Raw genomic sequence first — 26,027 nt, forward strand, 5'->3', positions numbered from 1 at the left:
AAATGGGAGTGTTTCCTTAATTTCTCTTTCAGATTTTTCGTCTTTAGTGTATAGGAATGCAAAATATTTCTGTGCATTAATTTTGGATCCTGCTACTTTACCAGATTCATTAATTAGCTCTAGTAGTTTTCTGATAGCATCTTTAGGATTCTCTTTGTATGATATCATGTCATCTGCAAAGAGTGACAGTTTTACTTCTTCTTTTCCGATTTGGATTCCTTTTATTTCTTTTTCTTCTCTGATTGCTGTGGCTAAAACTTCCAAAACTATGTTGAATAATAGTGGTAACAGTGGACAACCTTATCTTTTTCCTGATCTTAGAGGAAATGGTTTCAGTTTTCACCACTGAGAACGATGTTGGCCGTGGGTTTCTCCTATATGACCTTTCTTATGTTGAGGTAAGTTCCCTTTATGCCTACTTTCTGGAGGGTTTTTATCTTAAATGGGTGTTGAATTTTGTCGAAAGCTTTTCTGCATCTATTGAGATAATCATATGGTTTTTATCCTCCAATTTCTTAATATGGTGTATCACATTGATTGATTCACATATATTGAAGAATCCTTTCATTCCTAGGATAAACCCCACTTGATTATAGTGTATGATCCTTTTAATGTGCTGTTGGATTCCGTTTGCTAGTATTTTGTTGAGGATTTTTGCATCTATGTTTAGCAGTGATATTGGCCTGTAGTTTTCTTTCTTTGTGACATCTTTCTCTGGTTTTGGTATCAGGGTGATGGTGGCCTCGTAGAATGAGTTTGGGAGTGTTCCTCCCTCTGCTATATTTTGGAAGAGTTTGAGAAGGTAGGTGTTAGCTCTTCTCTAAATGTTAGATAGAATTCGCCTGTGAAGGCCTCTGGTCCTGGGCTTTTGTTTATTGGAAGATTTTTAATCACAGTTTCAATTTCAGTGCTTGTGATTGGTCTGTTTATATTTTCTATTTCTTCCTGGTTCAAGTCTCAGAAGGTTGTGCTTTTCCAAGAATTTGTCTATTTCTTCCAGGTTGTCCATTGTATTGGCATATAGTTGCTGGTAGTAGTCTCTCATGATCCTTTGTATTTCTGCAGTGTCACTTGTTACTTCTCCTTTTTCATTTATAATTTTATTGATTTGAGTCTTCTCCCTCTTTTTCTTGATGAGTCTGGCTAATGGTTTATCAATTTTATCTTCTCAAAGAAACAGCTTTTAGTTTTATTGATCTTTGCTATTGTTTTCTTCATTTCTTTTTCATTTATTTCTGATCTGATCTTTATGATTTCTTTCCTTCTGCTATCTTTGAGGGTTTTTTGTTCTTCTTTCGCTAATTGCTTTAGGTGTAAGGTTAGATTGTTTATTTGAGATGCTTCATGTTTCTTGAAGTAGGATTGTATTGCTATAAACTTCCCTCTTAGAACTGCTTTTTCTACATCCCATAGGTTTTGGGTCTTTGTGTTTTCATTGTCATTTGTTTCTAGGTAGTTTTTGATTTCCTCTTTGATTTCTTCAGTGATCTCTTGGTTATTTAGTAGTGTATTATTTAGCCTCCATGTGTTTATATTTTTTACAGATTTTTTCCTTAATTGATATCTAGGCTCATAGCGTTGTGGTCGGAAAAGATACTTGATATGATTTCAGTTTTCTTAAATTTACCAAGGCTTGATTTGTGACCCAAGGTATGATGTATCCTGGAGAATGTTCCATGAGCACTTGAGAAGAAAGTGTATTCTGTTGTTTCTGGATGGAATGTCCTGTAGATATCAGTTAAGTTCATCTTGTTTAATGTGTCATTTAAAGCTTGTGTTTCCTTATTTATTTTCATTTTGGATGATCTGTCCATTGGTGAAAGTGGGGTGTTAAATTCCCCTACTATGATTGTGTTACTGTCGATTTCCCCCTTATGGCTGTTAGCATTTTCCTTATGTATTGAGGTGCCCCTGTGTTAGGTGCATAAATATTTACAGTTGTTATATCTTCTTGGATTGCTCCCTTGATCATTATGTAGTGTCCTTCTTTGTCTCTTGTAATACTCTTTATTTTAAAGTCTATTTTGTCATATGAAATTTGCTACTCCAGCTTTCTTTATATTTCCATTTGCATGGAATATCTTTTTCCATCCCCTCACTTTCAGTCTGTATGTGTCCCTAGGTCTGAAGTGGTCTCTTGTAGACAGCATATATATGGGTCTTGTTTATTTATCCATTCAGCCAGTCTATGTCTTTTGGTTGGAGCTTTAATCCATTTACATTTAAGGTAGTTATCATTATGTATGTTCCTATTACCATTTTCCTACTTGTTTTGGGTTTGTTTTTGTAGGTCTTTTCCTTCTCTTGTGTTTCCTGCCTAGAGAAGTTCCTTTGGCATTTGTTGTAAAGCTGGTTTGGTGGTGCTGAATTCTCTTAGCTTTTGCTTGTCTATAAAGGTTTTAATTTCTCTGTCAAGTCAAATGAGATCCTTGCCAGCTAGAGTAATCTTGGTTGTAGGTTTTTCCCTTTCATCACTTTAAATATGTCCTGCCACTCCCTTCTGGCTTGCAGAGTTTCTGCTGAAAGATCAGCTGTTAACCTTATGGGGATTCCCTTGTATGTTATTTGTTGTTTTTCCCTTGCTGCTTTTAATATTTTTTCTTCATATTTATTTTTTTATAGTTTTGATTAATATGTGTCTTGGCGTGTTTCTCCTTGAATTTATCCTGTAAGGGACTCTCTGTGCTTCCTGGACTTGATTGACTATTTCCTTTCCCATACTGGGGAAGTTTTCAACTATAATCTCTTCAAATATTTTCTCAGTCCATTTCTTTTTCTCTTCTTCTTCTGGAACCCCTATAATTTGAATGTTGGTGCGTTTAATGTTCTCCCAGAGGTCTCTGAGACTGTCCTCCGTTCTTTTCATTCTTTTTTCTTTATTCTGCTCTGTGGTAGTTATTTCCATTATTTTCTCTTCCAGGTCACTTATCATTTCTTCTGCCTCAGTTATTGATTCCTTCTAGAGAATTTTTAATTTCATTTATTGTGTTGTTCATCATTGTTTGTTTGCTCTTTAGTTCTTCTAGGTGCTTGTTAAATGTTTCTTGTAATTTCTCCATTCTATTTCCAAGATTTTGGATCATCTTTACTATCATTACTCTGAATTTTTTTTCAGGTAGACTGCCTAGTTTCTCTTCATTTGTTTGGTCTGGTTGGTTTTTACCTTGCTCCTTCATATGCTGTGTGTTTCTCTGCCTTCTCATTTTGCTTAACTTACTGTGTTTGGGATCTCCTTTTTGCCTGCTGCAGGTTCATAGTTCCTGTTGTTTTTGGTGTCTTCCCCCAATGGCTAAAGTTGGTTCAGTGGCTTGTGTAGGCTTTCTCGTGGAGGGGACTGGTACCTTTTGTTCTGGTGGCTGAGGCTGGATCTTGTCTTTCTGGTGGGCAGGACTACGCCCGGAGGTGTGTTTTGGGGTGTCTGTGACCGTATTATGTTTTTAGGCAGCCTCTCTGCTAATGGGTCGGGTTGTATTCCTGTCTTGCTAGTTGTATGGCATAGGGTGTCCAACACTGTAGCTTTCTGGTCATTAAGTGGAACTCAGTCTTACCATTGAGATGCAGATCTCTGGGAGAGATTTCGCTGTTTCATATTACGTGGAGCCAGGATATCTCTGGGGGACCAACGTCCTCAAGTTGGCTCTCCCACCTCAGAGGCACAGGCTGGACACCCAGCCGGAGCCCCAAGACCCTGTCAGCCACATGGCTCAGAGAAAAAGAAAGAAAGAAAAAAATAAAATAAAGTTATTAAAATTAAAAAATTTTAAATTATTAATAATAAAAAATTTTTGAAAAGTAATTTTTAAAAAAAAGAAAGAAAAAAGAGAGCAGCGAAACCAAAAAACAAATCCGCCAATGATAAGCAGCACTAAAAACTATACAGAAAAATAAAGAAAAAAACGACAGACAGAACCCTAGGACAAATGGTAAAAGCAAAGGTATATAGACAAAATCACACAAAGAAGCATATACATACACACTCGTAAAAAGAGAAAAAGGGAAAATGTATTTATATCTTAAAAGGAAGAGAGCAATCAAATCAATAAACAAATCCACCAATGATAATAACCTCTAAGTACTAAACTAAGATAAACATAAAACCAGAAACAAATTAGATGCAGAAAGCAAACCCCAAGTTTACAGTTGCTCCCAAAGTCCACCTCCTCAATTTGGGATTTCGTTGTCTATTCAGGTATTCCACAGATGCAGCGTACCTCAAGTTGATTGTGGAGATTTAATCCACTGCTCCTGAAGCTCCTGGGAGAGATTTCCCTTTCTTTTCTTTGTTCGCACAGCTCCTGGGGTTCAGCTTTGGATTTGGCCCCACCTCTGCATGTAGGTCGCCTGAGTGTGTCTGTTCTTTGCTCATATAGAAGGGGCTTAAAGGAGCAGCTGATTCTGGGGCTCTGGCTCACTCAGGCCAGGGGAGGGAGGGGTACGGAATGCGGGACAAGCCTGTGGTGGCAGAGGCTGGCGTGATGTTCCACCAGCCTGAGGCACGCCGTGTGTTCTCCTGGGGAAGTTGTCCCTAGATCACGGGACCCTGGCAGTGGCAGGCTGCACAGGCTCCCAGGAGAGGAGATATGGATAGTGACCTGTGCTTGCACACAGACTTCTTGGTGGCTGCAGCAGCAGCCTTAGTGTTTCATGCCTGTCTCTTGTGTTCACACTGATAGCCGCGGCTCACACCCATCTCTGGAGCTCGTTTAGGTGGTGCTCTGAATCTCCTTGTGCACCCCAAAACAATAGTCTCTTGCCTCTTAGGCCTTTCCAGACTCCCTCCCGGCTAGCTGTGGTGCACTTGCCCCCTTCAGGCTGCATTCACACAGCCAACCCCAGTCCTCTCCCTGGCATCTGACTTCCGAAGCTGGAGCCTCAGCTCCCAGCCCCCACCCGCCCTGGCAGGTGAGCAGACAAGCCTCTCGGGCTGATGAGTGCTGGTCGGCACCTATCCCCTGTGCTAGAATCTCTCCACTTTGCCCTCTGCACCCCTATTGCTGTGCTCTCCTCCGTGGCTCCGAAGATTCCCCCTTGCCACCCCCCATCTCTGCCCATAAAGGGGCTTCCTAGTGTGTGGAAACTTTTCCTCCTTCACAGCTCCCTCCCAGAGGGGCAGGTCCTGCCCTATTCTTTTGTCTCTGTTTTTTCTTTTTTCTTTTGCCCTAGCCAGGTACGTGGGGAGTTTCTTGCCTTTTGGGAAGTGTGAGGTCTACCAGCGTTCAGTAGGTGTTCTGTAGGAGTTGTTGCACAGGTAGATGTATTTCTGATGTATTTGTGGGGAGGAAGGTGATCTCCAAGTCTCACTCCTCCTCCATCTTGAAGGTCTCCTGATCACAGTATCTTTACATGGTTTTTTTTTGTAAAGATTTTTTTGCTGTACACCATTTTTAAAGTCTTTATTGAATTTGTTACTGTATTGCGTCTGTTTTATGTTTTGGTTTTTTGGCCACGAGGCATGTGCGATCTTAGCTCCCCGACCAGGTATCAAACACTCACCTCCTGCATTAGAAGGCAAAGTCTTAACCACTGCACCACCAGGGAATTCCCTCTTTACATGTTATTTTAATATTTTAATTCCAAAAAGAAAAGTAAAGCCATAAAATTACTTACTTCTAGCTGCAAGCATTAGCCAATTTCTTCATCCTAAACAGGACCTATAGACTGATTTTCATACGAATCAGTTGCTGTTGCTATGTTATTGTCACATATATGTACCTACCCATCATTCCTTTCTATCTCCAATGTTGAGTGTACTACTTATGAAAGAATTCTGAATTCTTTTTTTTCTCATACTTCAAACATACCACATGATTTTATACAAACTGTTCAAGAGATAGCAGCTTCTATAAAAATGATTGGGAAGCTCATATTTTGCTAAATTACCTAGATCCAATTATATTTTATACTTTATATTATCAAGCTTTCTAGTAGTAAACTTATATTATGATCTTAAAAACCCAAAACAAATAAAAGAATTTCTAATAGTGTTGTTGTGATTTACCACATATTAAAGTAAATATTGGGAGCTGCTTGAATTTATCTCATGGTCATTTCCTAGAATCTAGTAATCATATTGTTATGTTATATTTATAAATTGAAATTTATTTATTTTACTTACATTGCCCAATAGGAATAAGACACAAAGTATAAAAAATATATAACTAAATAAATATTGGTAATTTGGTAAGAATTTTATCCTGTTACAATTTATTTTCATGAATATTAAAGAAAGTGTTTCTTGCTACATATATAAAGCTTTTTGACTCATAAATTTTCAGTATATGTATAAATTTTCATATATATATATGAAGATTATGCAGTTGTAATTTTACTATAGAGTTTCCCAAACCACTGGAGTAAATTTCTCTCTTTACCCATTTGCTGACTAGTTGTGATCTACCAATGGAAGCAATCATTCAGTTGATCTTAACACCTGAATCATCAAGCCAATTTAAGTATTCTAGATAGTAATATCTTCAGCTCAAGCCTAACTGGAACATCAGTATGGGACTCAAGTAAATGAACATAGATTTTGGTGGACTTTGCTGTCTCTTTTCCTGTTTGTTTTTTGCTCTATAATTCACCTTTTGCATGTTAAAACTTCAGGTTCAAATTCAGACAGATTCTAATTTCTTCATTCTTTCATTCTTCTGATTGAATCTTCAATTTTAAATTTATTCCAGTTCCCAAATACCATTGTTCACAGTGATCCTATTGTAGTGGTTGTAGATTGGTTTATAAATATTTCCTAACTTAATTTGGAATAAAAAGAATTTGGACTTTGAATTTAGAGGGGGAAAAAATACCAGATTAACGCTTTAGGACTATTTTCAGCATCTGATTGGAATTTTTAATTTTTGTTGTGTGTTTGAAGTAAGGACAAACTATAATCTAAACCAGGTTTAGTCTATCGTTTGATTCTTTTCTTATTCTTTACTTATCCATACTAATTATATGTGTTCCCATGTTTTAGATTTTTGTGTATGTGCTTAGATTTTTAAACGTGAAGTGTCTGAAGAACTTTATTACTACTTTCTTTTAGCTATCTTACAAGATCAATGTGGTTATTCAGTCACAAACAGAAATAGTTCCCTAGGATAGTTCATCTTAGCAGTTTATTTTTAATACTTTAGAGATTGAACATTCTCTGATAAAATAAGTTCATTCTTCTTCATAGAAAAAATTTTGATGACAGCTTTATTAAAATACAATTTGTTATAAATTTCACAATTTTAAATTGTACAGTTCAGTGCTTTTTGGTGTATTCAGAATGTTGTACCTCAATTACCACTTATTCCAGAACATTTTCATCACCCCAAAAACAAACCCTGTACCCCTTAGCAGTCACTCTTCATTCCCCTCTACTTCAAGCCCCTAGCAGTCATTAATCTTCTTTTTGCCTCTATGTATTTGCCTATTCTGTACATTTTATATACATAGAATCATACATTATTCTGCTCTTTGTGTCTTGATCCTTTCACTTAGCATAATGTTTTCAAGTTTCATCCATGTTGTAGCATGTGTCAGAATTTCATTCCTTTTTATGGCCAAATAATATTCCATTGTATGGATGGTACTACATTTTATGTATCTGTTCATCAACTCATGATAGTTTATTCTTTTTGAATAAGTTATTATCAGCAACAAGAAGCCTAAAATTATCTTTTGGTACAGAGCAGTCTTTGATGTATGTTTTAGGCATTAAAAACTTGTGTTTTTTTGTTGGTTTTTTTTAGTTTTGGTATGTTTTTTAACAGTTATAATGGATTTAAACTTACCTTTCAAAACTAAAAAGTTGTTAATTACAAAACACATCTCACTCCCAAAAGTTTTGAATGAAGGTATTGTGTAAACTCTCTGGAAATTAAGAGAAAAGGAGAATTTGGTCATCTGTTGAGAATATTTAATTTATCCTTTTTTCTAGATAAACATTCACTAGACCCTGCCTTCCTTATATCTGTAACTAAAGTGCATCCTTTTTGAAAAGAGAGTCTCTCTTCTGTTTTCACCACCAGGAACTGAGTTCATTTTTGTCTAGATTATAAAGTAGCAGCTTCTTTACATCTGTGAGCACCTTACTTTACATCTATTAAAGAAGTTAACAAACTGAATTTTAACAATCAGTATACTTGTCACTTTTCTAGCTACCAGCCTGTAAGCTCCTTGAAAACAAAAACTGTCATTTATCTCTTGGCTTTTTTCTACAAGGCTGGCAAAGAGTTTCTGCTCATTTGTTTGCTGGAAGAATAATGAATGAATATGTAGAGTCAATAAGTATTATCACTTATTTTCCCTATTCTTTGGTACAGTGTTTCTCAACATTTTTTAATAGGTAAGTGTTAAAACTTTCAAGAAGAATGTCATTGTTTTTCAGTTATAAAAATGTTGGGAACCTATTTGTTAAAAATTAGATCACAACCCAAAGCTTTATGAAGGAACATTACAAATCAAGGGGAAATGGGCCTCTATAGTGAACATTCAGAGAAGTAACATTTCTAAATACAACAAGTTTCAAAAACATAAATATTTAGAAAACTGTTTATTGCATAAAACTCCTATGAAGCCTGTAAATCTGCTTGCAAAATCAGCTGATTTTAATTTCTAAATAAGAGAAAATTTTACTCAAGAAAATTTTGAAAATGATCATCACCATATTCTTTTTAATACTGACTTTTAGAATATTTGAGTCTTTTAGGGGTTCCTTTTGATTAGATAAATGCAACTTACAGATTTGATGACAGTCATCTTAAGGCAGATTTACAGGCTTCATAGAATTTTTATTCTCCTCATTAATTATATGTCACCAAAAGTTTCTTTGTGTTTGCTGTCTTTAACCAGCAATCTGTGTGACAGTAAATTTGAAAATGTAGGACTGGTAGTTAAACAATTTAAACCTCTGTAATAATCACAAACACCATGGTGTCAAGGAGGTCATCCGAGTGATCAGCTGCCTGAGTGGCTGAGATGCAAGCATGCTTCTCAGGCCCCTAGGATAGTCATTGACTCATATGCCTCGGGTGCTCTCAAATCATTCCATTAAATAACTATGCAGTTATTAATTTCTTAAATTAAAATTTTAAACAGGTGTTTTTACCACCTTTAACATGAACTCCTTGGAAAACTCTGTGACCTTCTAGATCAGCGATCAGCTAACTTTTTCTGTTAAAGGCCAGATAGATAGTAAATATTTTAGGCTTGACTGACCAGCAGGTCCTCAACTACTGTTGAGGCATGAAAGAAGTCACAGGTGATACATGAACGAATGAGCATGGCTGTGTTTCAGCTTTATTTATGGACACTTAAATTTGAATTTCATATAATTTTCAGGTGTCATGGTTTTTTTTTCTTGTGGTGCTTTCTGAACCACTTAAAATGTAAATACCATTCTTGGCTTGGGGGGACGCGGGGGGCATACAAAAAAACAGGTGGCAAACTGGGTTTGTTCTCTGGCTGAAGTTGGCCAACCCCTACTCTAGATGGTTAAATCTTCTGGTTGGGAAAAGTCTGCTGTAATACATTCTTAAACTCCTCCACTACCAATTCTATCATGACATCCCAAAGTGATTTGAGCTTATGCCTGAAGACAAAAGATGTTCAATTTGTTACCAGCAGCTTCTGTGTGACCCCAATAATGTTGCTTCTTTCTCCCACTTCACAAGTAGCTCACAGAAGTAAATAAAAGAAAATTTCAACGCTGCCTGCTGTGAAACTAATCGTCTTTTGTTAAGATGATGTAGTGTGGTATAATGAAAAGAAAAGCTGGGAAACTTAGAAACCAGGGTGTAGTTGGTTTTACCACTACTCAAAGTGGTCAAATTTCTCAAACTTCTGAGGCTTCATTTTCTCTCCTGCTCATCTGGAAGAAGTATTGAGGTTATATTGTAGTAGTAGATATGAAATCACTGGTAAAGTAAAAAGCATAAAAATCATTGCCATTGTGGTGGTGGTAGTATTGAATGCTTTATTATTTACTCTTACATAGGATTTCTTGCAGGGTTCCCTATATATGGTGATATATTCCTCTTGAAGATTAGGTATAGATTAAGGATTGCTCATAAACTTTCCACAGGCATTTTACCACCACATACTCTCACACTTTCAAGCTACCCTCATCTCCTTACTGTATAGATGTACCAAGTTCATTACTAACAGTACTATGAAATTTTTAAATTATATTCCTCATATTCTTTCTTATTCCTTTATGAGGGCAGAGACTTTGTCTCATCCCTGTTGTATCTTCAGTACCTAAAACAATGTCTGGAATATATTTGAGTCTCATAAATAGTTTCTGAGTGAATCAATGGCAAAAATAATCCCATATGTTTACTTGTCTTTCATTATCAAAAGGCATATAGAAAGCTCCTTACAAACAAAATGTACTTAAATACATAGGATTACAAAGGAAATCTACTTTTTGCAACTTTACTAAAATATAGTTCTATCCACAGATCCTTTAGGGTCCATGAACCCTGGTTTTTAAAATATGGAAGAATTTTTAACTAGTATCAGGAGACACACAATCCATAACTCTAAACTGCAAAATTACTTTGACAGGATCAAAAAGCAAATGCAAGCTTCATTAGGTCTTTTTAAGAAATCCTTCCTCTGCACTTTTAAATTATAACAAAAAGAACAATGGATTTTTTAAAAGAAAACAATGGATTTTCTTTTGGTTGCAGTAAGAAGAAACAGAGTTTGGCAAGCCTATTTTAAAAGGGCATTTGCTTGGGAAGATACTAGAGTATCATGAAATTCACAGGTGGGAAGAAAATGAACAAGGATAGCTCTGGGGATTTCACCTTTCTCTAGAGTAGAGCCATTCATGGGGACTCCCACTCACATGTCGAAATTTCAAGCTACTAAAAGAGAAACCTGGATGATTCAGCTTAGATAACAGATGCAGTCCTGAATTGGTCAGCCAAAGTCAGAGGGTAGAATTATGCGGTAGAGCTATGAGCACTGAGGGCCACTGTTCAGTGTCAGGGTGAGCTGGGAAGCTACTTCAAGAGATGTGTAGTCTTATTAGTTTGACTCCAGAAAATAGTACGTTTATTTTATATTTATTAATGTCTCAAGATGGAACTTTACACTCAAAGCTACAGGACATCTTTGTCCACTGACAATTAGACTACATTTACAATTACGAATTTCAATATGTGCCAGATCACCCACTGCCGTATTAATAAATGGCTTAATATCTTATAATACAGTATGCCAGTATAATGTAGTGGCAATATAGCATAGGGACTTAGAGTGTAGGCCCTTGAGCTAGACTTGCATGGCTTCATATCCACCTCCACCGCTTTATTAGCTGTGAAAGTTTGGACAAATTACTCAATCTCTGACCCTCATTTTTGCTGTCTATAAAAAGGAAGTTTATCAGTGAGCTTTTGCTGCAGTACAGACCACCACAAAAATCTCACTGGCATGTCACAAATGCATTTAGTTCTTGCTCAGAAGTCTGGGGGTAAGCAGGAGGAGGTCTGATCCAGGTTGAGCTCAACTGGACGTGGTTCCAAGTGGAGGATGGGCCTAAGTCTGTGCCACATATCTCATCTTCCTTGGACCTATAGCTACCTGAAACATTTTTTTCTCAGAATAAAAAGCAAGAGTGCAAGGAGGAAGCCCACTTACTAAAGCTAGGTATTTCAAGGCTCTGCTTGTGTGTTGCCTGCTGTTATCCTCTTTGGTCAAAGCAAGTCACGTGGCCAAGCCCAAACTCAAAGAGCAGAGAGGTACACATGCACCTCCCATGAATGTGTGGTGGGGAAAGGGAGGAATAATCTAATATACCACAGAGATTTAATATTAGTATCTAGCTAATAGAATTGTTGTAAGTTTAATACTATACATACGGAGCTTAGAATAGCACTTGGCACATAGTAAATGCCCAATAAATATTTGTTATTATTAGGCATACTCTTATGCAGAAACTCACACAGAAGTTCAGTATTGTTTACCTGTGATATGAGGTAGATATTTTACAAATGTGTCACTTCAAAACATGCATGCTTAAATTTAATTAAAAACTTACCTCTAATTTTTAAATTGTAGATTAGATGAACAAGATTATATGTCTTTCAGACTGGCCAGCCAGCTTCTGGGATAGTCAGAGTGGTTACTGCCTCAATTACTTAATTCAGTAAAGTCATAGAACTACTAAAGATTGAGTTCTGCCTTCTCATTTTAGAGATAATATGTTGGGCCAAGAATGGTAAGGTATCTAAATCAAAGATAAAGAGATAGATGGATGGAAGGTGGATAGATAAATGATAAATAGATAAGTAATTAAATAGAAAATGGGAATGCAAGGAATCACCTAGATCTCTAGAATTCCAGTTGAAAACTCTTCCTACTATATTACACAGCCCAGGTGCTGTTTCCTGTAGTTTTGTTTGGGATTTTTTTTGAATTTTATTTTTTTATACAGCAGGTTCTTATTATCTATTTTATACATATTAGTGTATACACGTCAACCCCAATCTCCCAATTCATCCCACCCCCCGCCACTTTACCCCCTTGGTGTCCATACGTTTGTTCTCTACTTCTGTGTTTCTATTTCTGCCCTGCAAACCGGTTCATCTGTACCATTTTTCTAGGTTCCACATATATGCGTTAATATACGATACTTGTTTTTCTCTTTCTGACTTACTTCACTCTGTATGACAGTCTCTAGGTCCATCCACGTCTCTACAAATGACCCAATTTTGTTCGTTTTTATGGTAGAGTAATATTATCTAAGTGCTGTTTATCATATTTTTTTCTTTCAGCAACCCATATAAGAAGAAATAATTTTAAGAAGCTTTTAAAATAATTTTTTCAACTTCCTTCAACTGAGAAGAATATTATTATAGGATAGGGTTTACTTATAATGTTAAAAAAAAAAAACTAATCCTTACAGAAACCTTCACTTACCTACTTAACTAATATTTATTGAGTACTTATCTGTTAGGTACTTGGGCATACAGCAGAAAAAGAAAAAAAAAGCTGGTCTTGTGAGCATACATTACATAGAGGAGACAGGCAATAAACAAACTAATGCATAGTATATTCCACAATCCTTTATCTGCAATTCCAAAATCCAAAAGCTCTAAAACTGAAAGTTTTTGCAATTCATATAATGGTAAAACCTGACCTAATCTTAACTTGTTTAGTGGTAAAACTGATATGAGCTATTTATTGTCTTTTTACAGATACCACTGAGAATGGATATATGTTTTGCTGTAGAGATATTAACATTTTATTTCAGAGTGCTGTCCAAGACCTCTCAGACTAGGGGGAGAGGCTGCATAATTGTAGTCCATTTACCATATTACCTTTAAAAATTCAAATAATACTTAATCCCAAAACACATCTGGCCCCCTGGGGATTATATTGGGTTGTTTAATATCTAGAAATTATAAATACTGTGACTGGAAATGAAGTACGTATGGGTATAGAAAAATGAGGGTCAGTAGGGAGAGGGATGAATGCTGGAGGGTGGGAAAGTCGTTTAGCTAGTAGTAAGAGAAAACCTCTCTGGGAGGTGACATTTGAGCAGATTCTTGAAACATGCAGTGGAGCTCTCAGGGAAAAGAATGTTTCAGTCATTGGGAACAGACATGCGCCTAGATGGAGAAATGTTCCAGTCTGAGGAGGAACCAAGGTCAAAGACCTTACCCAAAAGTGTGCTTAGTATATTTAAGGAAGAACAAGAAGACCACTAAGCTGTAGATTACACAGCAAGGGGAAAAATGATAGGATAGGCTCTCAGAGGTAGCCAGGGCCCAATCATCTAAGGCAAGATAAGGCCTTTGGATTTTATCATAGATGTTCTGGGATATCTTTGAAGTGTTTTGATCAAGAGTGTCTAAAATCCAATTTTCTTATTAAAAATATTGCTCTGTGGATAATAAAAATATCCTTTTTTGCTATATGGATAATAGATTGTTGCAGTACCAAAGATTAGAAAAAATAAATGATCATAATTGTTTGAAATTCAGAAATTTAAGTGATTGGTCATTTTTAATAAAATACCTCTTAATCGTTCTTTAATAAAATAGTATCGTAGGTGTTCATTGAGCAAGTGCTGTGCTTTGAATTAATAATCTAAATATTACTTAACTATCATGTTTGTTCTTTCTTTCTAGATTTTTCTCTAAGCATTAGGGCTGAGAAACTAGCTTGTTCATGATAATGCTATTCCCAGTCTCCCTTCCTCTTCCAGAGAGTCTTCTCTTCTACCTGCTGGGAGATAACTAGAGGAAAGAGCCCTGGATTTGAAATGATAAGAACTGGTTTGTCACACTGGCTCTGCTACCAGTTGATTGTAACAATGGTTGAGTTGTTTAACCTGTCTGGATTTCAGTTTCCTATCCTGTAAGATATGGGGATTGAATCATCTGATTTATATAGCTCTTTCTTACCTGGAGTCATAAATTTAGCAAGTCCTGTGTGTAAGACTAAAATTCTATGATTCTTAACGAGACCTCGTTAAGAATCTCAAAATGTCTTTAAATATGAATCTAAAGAAATATAGAATAACTGTCTGTTCAGAATTCACCCTTATTTCCTTTTTAACAGGACCAAGGAAATATATACCAGAAGCCAAGAGCACAGAATATGTTTCTTCATCAATCTGTAGAACTGTGATACTCCTCTAATTCCATCAAACACAAAGGAATGATCACCTTGACAGATGGCCACAGAGGATGTCAACAATTTTTTGGAGGCAAGCAATGAAATATTTGTGCTGAGTTTTCTATTATTAAGTATGTATAAACAAGTAGAATTGTCTTACGTTTTAATGAAAAAATAAAAAGTAGTCTTTAGTATAGCAATTTATATAAGCATAGCTATTTCTTTTTCTTTTTCTTTTTTTCCTGAGTACTGCTGCATGTCAAAAATTATAGTAAGCTGCTTTTGCCCTTACCTGGAGTACTATATAGTATAGGACTACATTATATCCCTAAATACAAAAAATCTAAATAATAAAAATTAAGTACCCATGTTTGAAAATAGGGCTCTTTGCATCTATCTTGGACACACATATCATATAACTATAAATACTAAATAGTTTGGGAAGTTAGAATTATTTTCTACTTATTTTAAAATTATCTGTACCATGTATGAATTTTTTTTGTTTAATTTCTACTTTTTTTTCCCTCACTTATTTTAAACAACTATTCTGAAGTGCTCCAAAATCTTGGGGTGTGATCCCTTTACATCCCTAATAGCTTTATATTTTATGAGAATCATACACCACAAGATCCCATTGAACATTTCGTTACTTTCACAGCAGCTCTTATTGCTCCTGGAAAAATAGCTGGCCAAGGATTATGGACCACAGTGCCATCTTCAAAATTGAAATTAATTACATTACCCTTTAAAGGGGGTTTGCTTGGAAAGAAATTGACTGGATTATAAAGAAAAAAATAATAAATGTATGGAATCTGCTTTCTCTACTTTCATGAAAAATAAAGACTTAAGTAGATGACTATAAAATGAAGTAAAAGTAAACTCAAAAATTTGAGTAGAATGCACTAAAGTTGAATTTCTCCAAGCATTTTATACAAAGAAACTGTAGGTATGTTCAGAATTTTTAATTTAGTGTTAATTCAACTCATAGGCCTAAAGTCATCCAGCAAATGAGTCTGCTTTTTAAGCTGTACATAAGGGATGCTTTCTAGGTAAAGGAGACCATAAATGTTTAAAAAACCCAGTGTAGCTTCTGAGTTTTCTTTCAGTAACTAGAGTCAAAATTAGTTCTTGCTTTTCTGTTGGGGAAAATTTCATCTAATTACATTCAAATTATTCTGCAACTTTTTGGACAGCAAATCCTGATCACAAAAGAAAAGAAAAAGCAGCTGTGTTGCCCTTTCCTCGTAGTTATAAGAATAGCATTATTATGCAGTCACTAGGCTTTATAGAACCATAAGTGATTATCCACTGGTGGCTTTCTGGCAGAGAGACACCTAAACCTTTCTGAACTGCTGATAATGTATGCCTTCTCTTTTTAAGGATCTTCAGAAAAATAGATTTCATTGCTTCCTTCAGTAAACCAATCTAGTATAACAGCTCTCAGGAGTAGGGAGATCTTTCTTAACCCTTTTATTAAGTGACTGTTTCTAAAACTTCTTTTCTCAGAATTACACTCTAATCATGATTTAAATCTTCTCTTAGTTCGATATACATAATTCACCTATTTAAGAAAATAGTTAAAATTGACCATTGCTAAATTAATGGAACTAGTTCCTATAAACAGGGCTTCTCTGTAAGCAACCTGTAGTCAAATTTCTTCTTTCTCTAATATTTCCTTTTTTAACTCATCCACATGTCATATCTTATTTTGATCTTCAGTTATTCTTTAACCACAGCAACGTATCTTGTGTCAGATAACTGTAATTTATATTTCTTCCACATTGTATTAAGAACCAGCCCTTTGTTCTCTTTGAATTGCATTCTATTTATGACCATGTCATTAATAAGCCACAGATATTTATAATTCTAATCAAAAGTGCTATTTCATTTATTTCCCATATTTTAACATTTATTTGAAAATTATGATTTAAAAAATTTTCAGTAGTTAGAAAAGCAATTAGAGCATAGCGGGTATGACTTACAAGCTTACTATTCAAGAACACAAATTCATAGAACAGATTAAGACTGATTAACCACAACTGTGCCACACCCACCAGCTGTGTGACCTTGAACAAATTGATTCTCTCTGACCCCCAGTTTGTACATCTTTAAATCTGATGATAATAATATAATTGTAAGGATTAAATGGGATGCATAATATAAGTAAAAAGCTTAGCTACCTAGCACTTGTGTAGTACATAATTCAATAAATAGGTGATGCAATTATTCTACTTTTTGCAAAATGAGTAAAAACAGGTTTCCTCATAGTAGCAAGCTGAACTCTTGCAAAAGCAATAATGAATTTGTCCATTATACTCATGCCAAATTTCTTTTATCATGTTTGTTGTACTGCTAGTAAATTTTATGCCCATTGAAGTTTCCCAATCAGCAGTTGAAAGTTGATTTTTAAACATGTAAAAATAGTTTATCCAGAAATAACCATTAAAAAACATAATTCTTAAAAAATGGTTGTTAACCTTTTAGTCTCATGAAAACTATGTATATTCCAAATTTTGCAAGAAATTTTACTTGGGTGTTCATGGACTCACTGCCTATTATAAAATTTAACTTCATATCAACCACTATTATTTGGAGAAATATTCCATGTGCAAGGCAGAATGATTTGAAGAATTTTCTTATTTGGATTAAATATCTTTTATGTACACATTGATCAGATATTTATTTAGTCTGAGAAACTGATTTGACATTTCACTAGAAAAATAAAAGTAAACAGGCAGTTTGGTTCTCTGTTAAAGTTTCCTAGGTTTCTGTAACAGATTACCACAAACTGGATGGTTTAAATTAACAAAAATTTATTCTCCAAAGTTCTTGAGACTAGAATTCTGAAATCAAATTGTCCATAGGGCCATGTTATTTTGAAGGCATTGGGGAGAATCTGCTCTATGCCGTTTTCTTAACGTATTGGCGACATTCCTTGGCATGTGTTGGTTTATAGACTCATCACTCCAATCTCTGCCTCCCTCATCACATGGTTTTCTCCCTGTGTGTCTGTGTCTGTTCTCTTATTATAAGGACACAGTCATGTTGGATTCATCATGACTTCATCTTAACTTGATTACAACTGCTAAGGTCCTGTTTCCAAATAAGGTCACATTCATAGGTGTTGAGGGTTAAGATTTGAACAATGTCTTTTGGGGGAACACAATTCAACAATAACACTGTCTTTTATATATATCTATATATATTTTTTAACTGAAAATAAAGTTAGGGAAGAAAAATTGATTTTAAAAACAAAGAGTTTTTTCTCCTAAGAAAGAAGTTTTTACAGTTGTGAAAAGACACCTTTTGCTTATAATGATTTGGCAGTATCTTTTCTTCAACATTGTTTCTTGATACTTTTTCCCATCTCCTCTATAGCTCTATTTCTTAAAATTATATAACAATAGCTATCATTTTATTTGTTTACTTGAGGTCAAAGTTCAAATAATAGCATTATTGTTTTATTATCAAAGGCTTGAGTCCATATTATACATATCAACAAATGAAACACCCTGAAGACTGTAAAGATGGTATAGCGTTTGCATTTATAATTGAACTGGTAGTTGTACTTTGTAAATGAACTGAGTCAGTTTTTCCTTTCCTTTACTTGATTCAAACCAAGGTTACTTTTTATTTCCATGAGTAAGAAATTCGCTTTAAATAAAGTTAAGAAAAATTGATGACCTTTCAAAATGAACATAGCCACTATATATTTTTAACATTAATTCTACGCTTTATTCTAGTCAAGTCTTTCTAACTTATACTTGGTATGTGGTATATAGATCATCAGTACATTTTTATCTTATCTTTTTTTGCATTCATTTCCCATATATTTAGACAATTGTCACAGATTTTTCATGTAATAAAACTTATACAGGGTGTGCACTCTTATTTCAGCACTTCAATATAAAGATTTTATGTTTATTTTCTTCTCTTTGAGCTTCCGAAAGGAAGGGAGGTAAAGCATTATAAAATCCTATTGTAGGGTCCTTGTGTTTTTCCATTCTTGCATGAAGCACGTGAAGTTTCCAAAACATACTTTTCTTGTGGGTAAAACCTGCTTCAAATTATTTTTTGCATGCAATAGACACTCAATAAATGTTTTTGAAGTTAATGAAGAAAATTGTAATTAGGCCCTCTGCTGTAGACAGCATCCAGAAGGATTGCTATTGCAAGATAAGTTAATTCTGAAGCCAACTCAGTTATACACCATTCATGTTAAATATTTTCCTTGAGTTTGGTATAAATGATAAACAGAAGTAGGAACTAGAGAATTTACAGTGCTGAAAAGTGGAGTTATGTTCTTTATTTCCCAGAACTTAAGCCTAAAGGATTCCAGGCTTTGGTTTATATTTTTATCTATTTTTCCAAAAGAATGTTTAGACTTTGGGGAAAAAAACAAAATGCATGGTTAAATGAATAGTTGACTGTGTATTTACGGAGTGAGATTTTCTAAACTATGGATCAAATTAGTAGAGTGGTGGTTCTCCACCCTGACTGTGCTTCAGCATAACCTGGAAAGCTTTTTAAAAACACAGATGTTTTGGTCCTGTCTCTACAGGTTAATCTTGATTCTGCCAATTACTAGCTGCATGACTTTGAGCTTTATTTAGTCCACAGAATCAGATTCTCTAAAAGTGGATATGATACAAGAGTAGTAGACTTAACAGACAGAGGAAGGCAAGTATCATATGATATCACTTATATGTGAAATCTAAAAAAATTATACAAAGGGATTTATTTACAAAACAAAAATAGACTCACAGACATAGAAAACAAACCAAAGGGGAAAGAAAGGGGAGGGATAAATTAGGGATTTAGGATTAACATATACACACTACTATATATAAAATAGATAAACAACAAGGACCTATCATATAGCACAGGAAACTATATTCAATACCTTATAATAACCTATAATGGAAAAGAATCTGAAAAAGAATATATATGTGTATATGTGTGTGTGTGTATAACTGAATCACTTTGCTGCACACCTGAAACACTGTAAATCAACTATACTTCAAGCAATCAAGCAATCAATAAGAATAGTAGACTTTTGGGGACTTCCCTGGTGGTCCAGTGGTAAAGAATCCACCTTGAAATGCAGGGGACACCGGTTCAATCCCTGGTCGGGGAACTAAGATCCCACGTGTCACGGGGCAGCCAAGCCATGCACTGCAACTACTGAGTTCACATGCTTCAACCAGAGAGCCCGCATGCTGCAAACTACAGAGCCCATGCTCCTTGGTGCCTGCAGGCCACACGCCACAACTAGAGAGAGAAAACCCGCCCACCACCACTAAAGAGAAGTCTGCATGCCACAACAAAGAGCCCGCGCGCCGCAAGGAAAAGACCCCACGTGCCGCAACTAAGATCTGATGCAGCCAAACAAAATAGTAGACTTTTGGATGAGAATGTACCTCACAAAATTGGGAATAAAATATTTACTTAGAGATGTGCTGATCTAATTAGGAAAACTTTGAAGCTTTATAATATGAAGAGGATCAGTAACAGTGAAGTAAATACCCTGTACCTCTGGTAAAAAATACCTAATGGAAATGTAAGGAAATTGTACTTTTGCCCTCAGATGTCTATATTCAGAGGCCCAGGGTACATCTGAAACTGGAATGGACTGATTTCTTAGGTGGAGGATTTAACATCAATGGAGTGTTCCCAGTGAGATTGAATAACCATTTGGAGTATGACAGTGGAAGTTATGGTGGTGATTAGGGATAGGCTAAGGGTGGCTTAGGGAATTCTTATAGATTAGAAACCTCTAAGGTCCTTTCCAACTCTAACATACTATATTTGTAAATAACAGTCCTTTCTTTGCACTTACTTATTCTTCTATATATTTAGGACACTTTTATTTGCCAGACACCATACTGGAAGATAAAATTTATGGATATGAAGAAAAATAGAATATACTAGATTTGATAATCACTACAATATAGTATAATGGAGGCAATTAAATGACATAATTGTATTTCATTTGTATATGTGTTAATTCTGTTACCATTTAGGAGCTAACTGAAATGTATGAAATAGGAGTTCCAATGTAATTAAATGTTCAGAAAGAAATTACATTGTGATTATTAGAAAAAGTGTCATTTTTTAAAAAATTGAAGTATTGTTGATTTATAATATTATATTAGCTTCAGATGTATAGCACAGTGATTCAGTATTTTACATTTATACTCCATTGAAAGTTACTACAAGATAATGACTGTGATTCCCTGTGCCATATACTATATCCTTGTTCCTTATCTATTTTATGCATAGTGGTTTGTATCTCTTAATCTCATACCCCTATCTTCCCTCCCCCTTCCCTCTCCCCACTGGTAACCACTAGTTTATTTTCTATATCTGTGAGTCTGTTTCTGTTTTGCTATATACACTCATTTGTTTTAATTGTTAGATTGCACATATGATATCATACAGTATTTGTCTTTCTCTGTCTGACTTATTTCACTAAGCATACTATTCTCTAGGTCCATCCACGTTGCTGCAAATGGCAGAATTTTATTCTTTTTTATGGCTGAGTAATATATTCCATTGTATAGATGACCACGTCTTCTTTATTCATTTGTCTGTTGATGGACATTTGGGTTGCTTCCATATCTTGGCTGTTGTAAATAGAGCTGCTATGAACATTGAGGTGCATGTATCTTTTCGAATTAGTGGAGTTTTTTCCAGATATATACCCAGGAGTAGAATTGCTGGATCATACGGTAGTTCTATTTTTTAGTTTTTTAGGGAACCTGCATACTGTTTTCCATAGTGGCTGCAGCAATTTATATTGCCACCAACAGTGTACAAGGGTTCCATTTTCTCCACATGCTTGCCAATAGTTGTTATTTGTAGATTTTTGATGGTAGCCATTCTGACAGTTGTGAGGTGATATCTCTTTGTTTAGATTTGCATTTCTCTAATAATTAGCCATATTAAACATCTTTTCATGTGCCTGTTAACCATCTGAATGTCTTCTTTAGACAAATGTCTATTCTGGTCTTCATCCCATTTTTTGATTGGGTGGCTTTTTTGATACTGAGTTCTATGAGCTGTTTATATATTTTAGATATTAACCCCTTGTCAGTCATATGATTTGCAAGTATTTTCTCCCATTCTGTAGGTTATCTTTTCATTTCATCAGTGGTTTCCTTTGTTGTACAAAAGCTTTTAAATTTAATAAGGTCCCATTTGTTTATTTTTGCTTTTATTTCTTTTGCCTTAGGAAACAGATCCAAAAAAATATCGTTACGATTTATGTCAGTGTATCCTGCCTATGTTCTTCTAGGAGTTTTATGGCTTCAGGTCTTACATTTAGGTCTTTAATCCAACTTGAGTTTCTTTTTGTATATGGTATAAAGAATTGTTCTAATCTCATTCTTTTACATGTAACTGTCCGTTTTTCCCAGCACCACTTATTGAAGAGACTGTCTTTTCTCCATTGCATATTCTTGCCTCTTTTGTCATAGATTAATTGACCATAGGTCTGTGAGTTTATTTCTGGAGTCTCAATTCTGTTCCATTGATCTATGTCTGTTTTTGTGTCATTATCATGCTGTTTTGATTACTGTAGCTTAAGTATAGTTGAAGCCTGAGAGGATGATAACTCCAGCTTTGTTCTCCTTTCTCAAGATTGCTTTGGCAATTTGGAGTCTTTTATGTTTCCATATGAATTTTAGGATTATTTGATCTGGTTCTGTGAAAAATGTCATGGGTATTTTGATAGGGATTGAATTAAATCTGTACATTGCTTTGGGTAGTTATGGACATTTTAACAATATTAATTCCTCCAATCCAAGAGTACGGGATATCTTTCCATTGCTTTATATCATCTTCAGTTTCCTTCATCAGTGTTTCATAGTTTTCAGAGTATAGGTCTTTCACTTCCTTGGTTAAGTTTATTCCAAGATGTTCTTTTTGATGAAATTTTAAACAGGAATATTTTTTTACTTTCTCTTTCTGATGGTCCATTATTAGTGTATAGAAAGCAACAGATTTCTGTTTGTTAATCTTGTATCCTGCAACTTTGCTGAATTCATTTACTAGTTCTAGTAGTTTTTTAGTGGAGACTTTAGGGGTTTTTATATATAGATAGTGTCATGACATCTGCAAATAGTGATGGTTTTACTTCTTCCCTTCCAATTTGGATGCCTTTTTTTTTTTTTTCTCATCTGCCTCCTGTGGCTAGGACTTCCAGTACTATGTTAAATAAAAGTGGCGAGAGTGGGTATCCTTTTCTTGTCCCTGAATTTAGAGGAAAGGCTTTCTGGTTTTCATCACTGAGCATGATGTTAGCTGTGGGTGTGTCATAAATGGCCTTTATTATGTTGAGATATGTTCCCTCTGTACCCACTTTGATGTGAGTTTTTATCATGAATGGATGTTGAATTTTGTCAAATGCTTTTTCTGTGTACATTGAGATGATCACATGATTTTTAACCTTTTATTAATGTGGTGTATCACATTGACTGATTTGTGAATACTGAACAATCCTTATATCCCTAGAATAAATCCCACTTGATCATGCTGTGTGACCCTTTTTATGTATTGTTGGATTCAGTTTGCTAATATTTTGGTGGAGATTTTTACATCTATATTCATCAAAGATATTGGCCTGTAATATTCTTTTTTTTGTAGTGTCTTTGTCTGGTTTTGGTATCAGGGTAATGGTGGCCTTGTAGAATGAATTTGGGAGTAGTCCATCTTCTTCAATCTTTTGGAGTAGTTTGAGAAGGGTAGTTATTAACTCTTCTTTATATGTTTGGTAGAATTCCATTTGAAGCCATCCAGTCCTGGACTTTTGTTTGCTGGGAGTTTTTTTAATTAAAAATTCAGTTTCACTACTACTGATCAGTCTGTTCAAATTGTCTGTTCTTTATTCAGTCTTGGCAGATAGTATGTTTCTAGAAATTTTTCAATTTCTTCTATGTTGTCCAATTTATTGGAGAAAAAGTGTCACCTTGATCCAGCATCTTTGAGGAGAAACTTCTTAAAACTCTCTACAATATGCAATATACTGTATCTCAAATTACTATACTAATGGGTCAGACTCAGATCATTACATTAATTACTGTCATTGTTCCTTGTCTGCATGCTTCTCTATTGAGCATGCAACTGGTCAAGTTGCTTTTCATGCAACTGATCAAGTTGCTTTTTATGCAGCTATTGCTTGTTAATAGCTAGAATCTTGGGCAGAGAGACCAGTTTCCTGGGAAAAAAAACTGCTGAGGTTAGAGAAGACGCATCCATAAGAGAGAAGTCTGAGTGTGATGGGCCTTGAAAGGCGAGACTTGATTGATTTTAGAATCCCAGAGGGAATGAAGAGAAAGGGAGTTCTAGACAAAACTCTCTAGTTCTGACTTTAAAGAACCAAAATGAAAACGGCAATAATCATTTTCTTTTTTCTGCTATATATTTCAAAAATAATACAAGGATAAAAAAAGTTCGTAAGTAAAATTGTGCTACCTTTATTTAGTAAACTTCCCTTAGTCTAGAGTTGTACTGCTTTCTGTTTTACCGGATTTTACTAAGTCACTCCCTTTTTTTGAAATGCTTCTAATGCCATAATAGAATACAGCATGTAATGTTGTCAGTGAGTGAGGAGACGGACTACAGAAATGAATAGATTGGTTCAAACAGTCAGCATGTTACTGGTGGGGTTCTACAGAAGTAATGTGTTTCTATCAGGTTTTGCTTTTGAATTATAAAAACAATACATACTCATGGTTTTTAAAATAAGAAACAAATAATATGGAAAAGTGTAAAATAAAAAGTAAAATTTGAAGCCATCCTGTTTCTACTTCCCACAAGTAACTTCTATTAACTTTTTTAATATATCATTTCAGAATTCTATCCATATACAAGTACATGTGTGCACATACATGTGCCACACACATATGCATACACATTTATGCACTGCATATACTTTTATATGCCTTTTTTTGTACATAAACACAGCATATCTATTGTTGTTTGCTACTGGCCTTTCTGCTATTTGTCTCTGTATTATTGATTTCTAAGACCTCTTTGTATACAAATAAAATATGCCTTTTTCATGCATTTCAAATGTTTAATTTGAACATTAATTCGTTGTTTAATTTTGTCCTTCAACTTGATTTATGGTAGTCTCTTTTTCTCACACTGAAATTTTTAATTTTAGTTTAGTCAAATTATCATTATTTTCTACTATGGCTTCTGGAATTTATGTCCAAGATTATAAGATATATAACACCGTTTTTTCTTCCCTACCCATATGGCTTAATTTTTGTTAAGATACTTTGTTTTACAGCAGTTTTAGTTTCACAACAAAACTATGAGGAAAGTGCATAGATTTCCCATAGACTCCTGCCCCCAAATATGCATAACCTCCCATTATCAATATGCCCAACACAGCAGTACATTTGTTACAATTGATACACCTACATTGACACATCATTGTTACCTGGAGTCTATACTTCACATTAGGGTTCACTATTGGTATTGTATATTCTATAGATTTGGACAAATGTATAATGGCATGTATTCACCATCATAGTATCATACGTAATATTTCACTGCCTTAAAAATCTTCTATGTTCTGCCTATTCATCTACCACCACCCCCAATTATTTTATAAAATTTTTTGTGTTTAAGTGTTTAAGTCACCTAGAATTTTGTTCATGTCCCAGTGGCTTTTACTGAAATAACCTTTTCTTAAAATGTCACCTTTATCATATATTAAAATCGTATATATATTGTAGTGTATTTCAGGATTCTCATTATACATTTTTCCATTTGTCTATTTCTTCTCTAGAACTAAACTCTTTAATTACTGCACTTTTACAATGTTTTTAACATCTGGAAGGACTGGTCCTTTCTTTACTCCTCCTTTTTTTCAAAATATTCCTAGATAATGACATGTTTTAGCCATATGAACTTTAGTGTCATCTTTCAAGTTCTCAAAATAAAAAAATTCTATTGGTATTTTAATAAGAATCTTAGTAAAATAATATATTAATTTAGGAGAATCAGCAGTCTTAGAATATTGATATATCTATTCTGAAAACAAATTATATGTCTTGCAGGTATCTGGATTTATTTTGAGTTATTTATTTTTCTAGTATTTTTCATATTAAGTGGGTTTATTTCTAGTTTTTATTTTTTTAACTTGGCTTGTAAGGAGAGTCCTAGATTTCCATATACTAATTATATAACTAGTTACCTTTATAAATTCTTTTTTGTCTTAGTTTTTCCATTGATTTTCTCAGGGTTTTCAAGTATACATGCATGTCATCACGAAAACTAGGATATAATTGTCTCCTCTTTTTATTTTCTTGGGTTTATTGAGATATAATTGACAGAAAACATTGTGTAAGTTAAAGGTATACAATGTAATGATTTGATATGTGTATATACTGCAAATA

General features: G+C 34.7%; 1 protein-coding gene across 6 annotated transcripts in view; it reads left to right on the plus strand.

The window, feature by feature from the left end:
- MBD5 (methyl-CpG binding domain protein 5) overlaps positions 1–26,027 on the plus strand; it is a 402,382-nt gene that overhangs the window by 155,436 nt on the left and 220,919 nt on the right. For all 6 annotated transcript variants that reach the window (XM_049712485.1, XM_033425310.2, XM_033425309.2 and 3 more), the window contains one exon: positions 14,560–14,747. The gene's annotated coding sequence lies outside the window, so the exon portion shown is untranslated. The remainder of the gene's footprint in view (positions 1–14,559; positions 14,748–26,027) is intronic.

The sequence above is a fragment of the Orcinus orca genome, chromosome 7 (genome assembly GCF_937001465.1).
Source record: "Orcinus orca chromosome 7, mOrcOrc1.1, whole genome shotgun sequence".
Lineage (NCBI taxonomy): Eukaryota > Metazoa > Chordata > Mammalia > Artiodactyla > Delphinidae > Orcinus > Orcinus orca.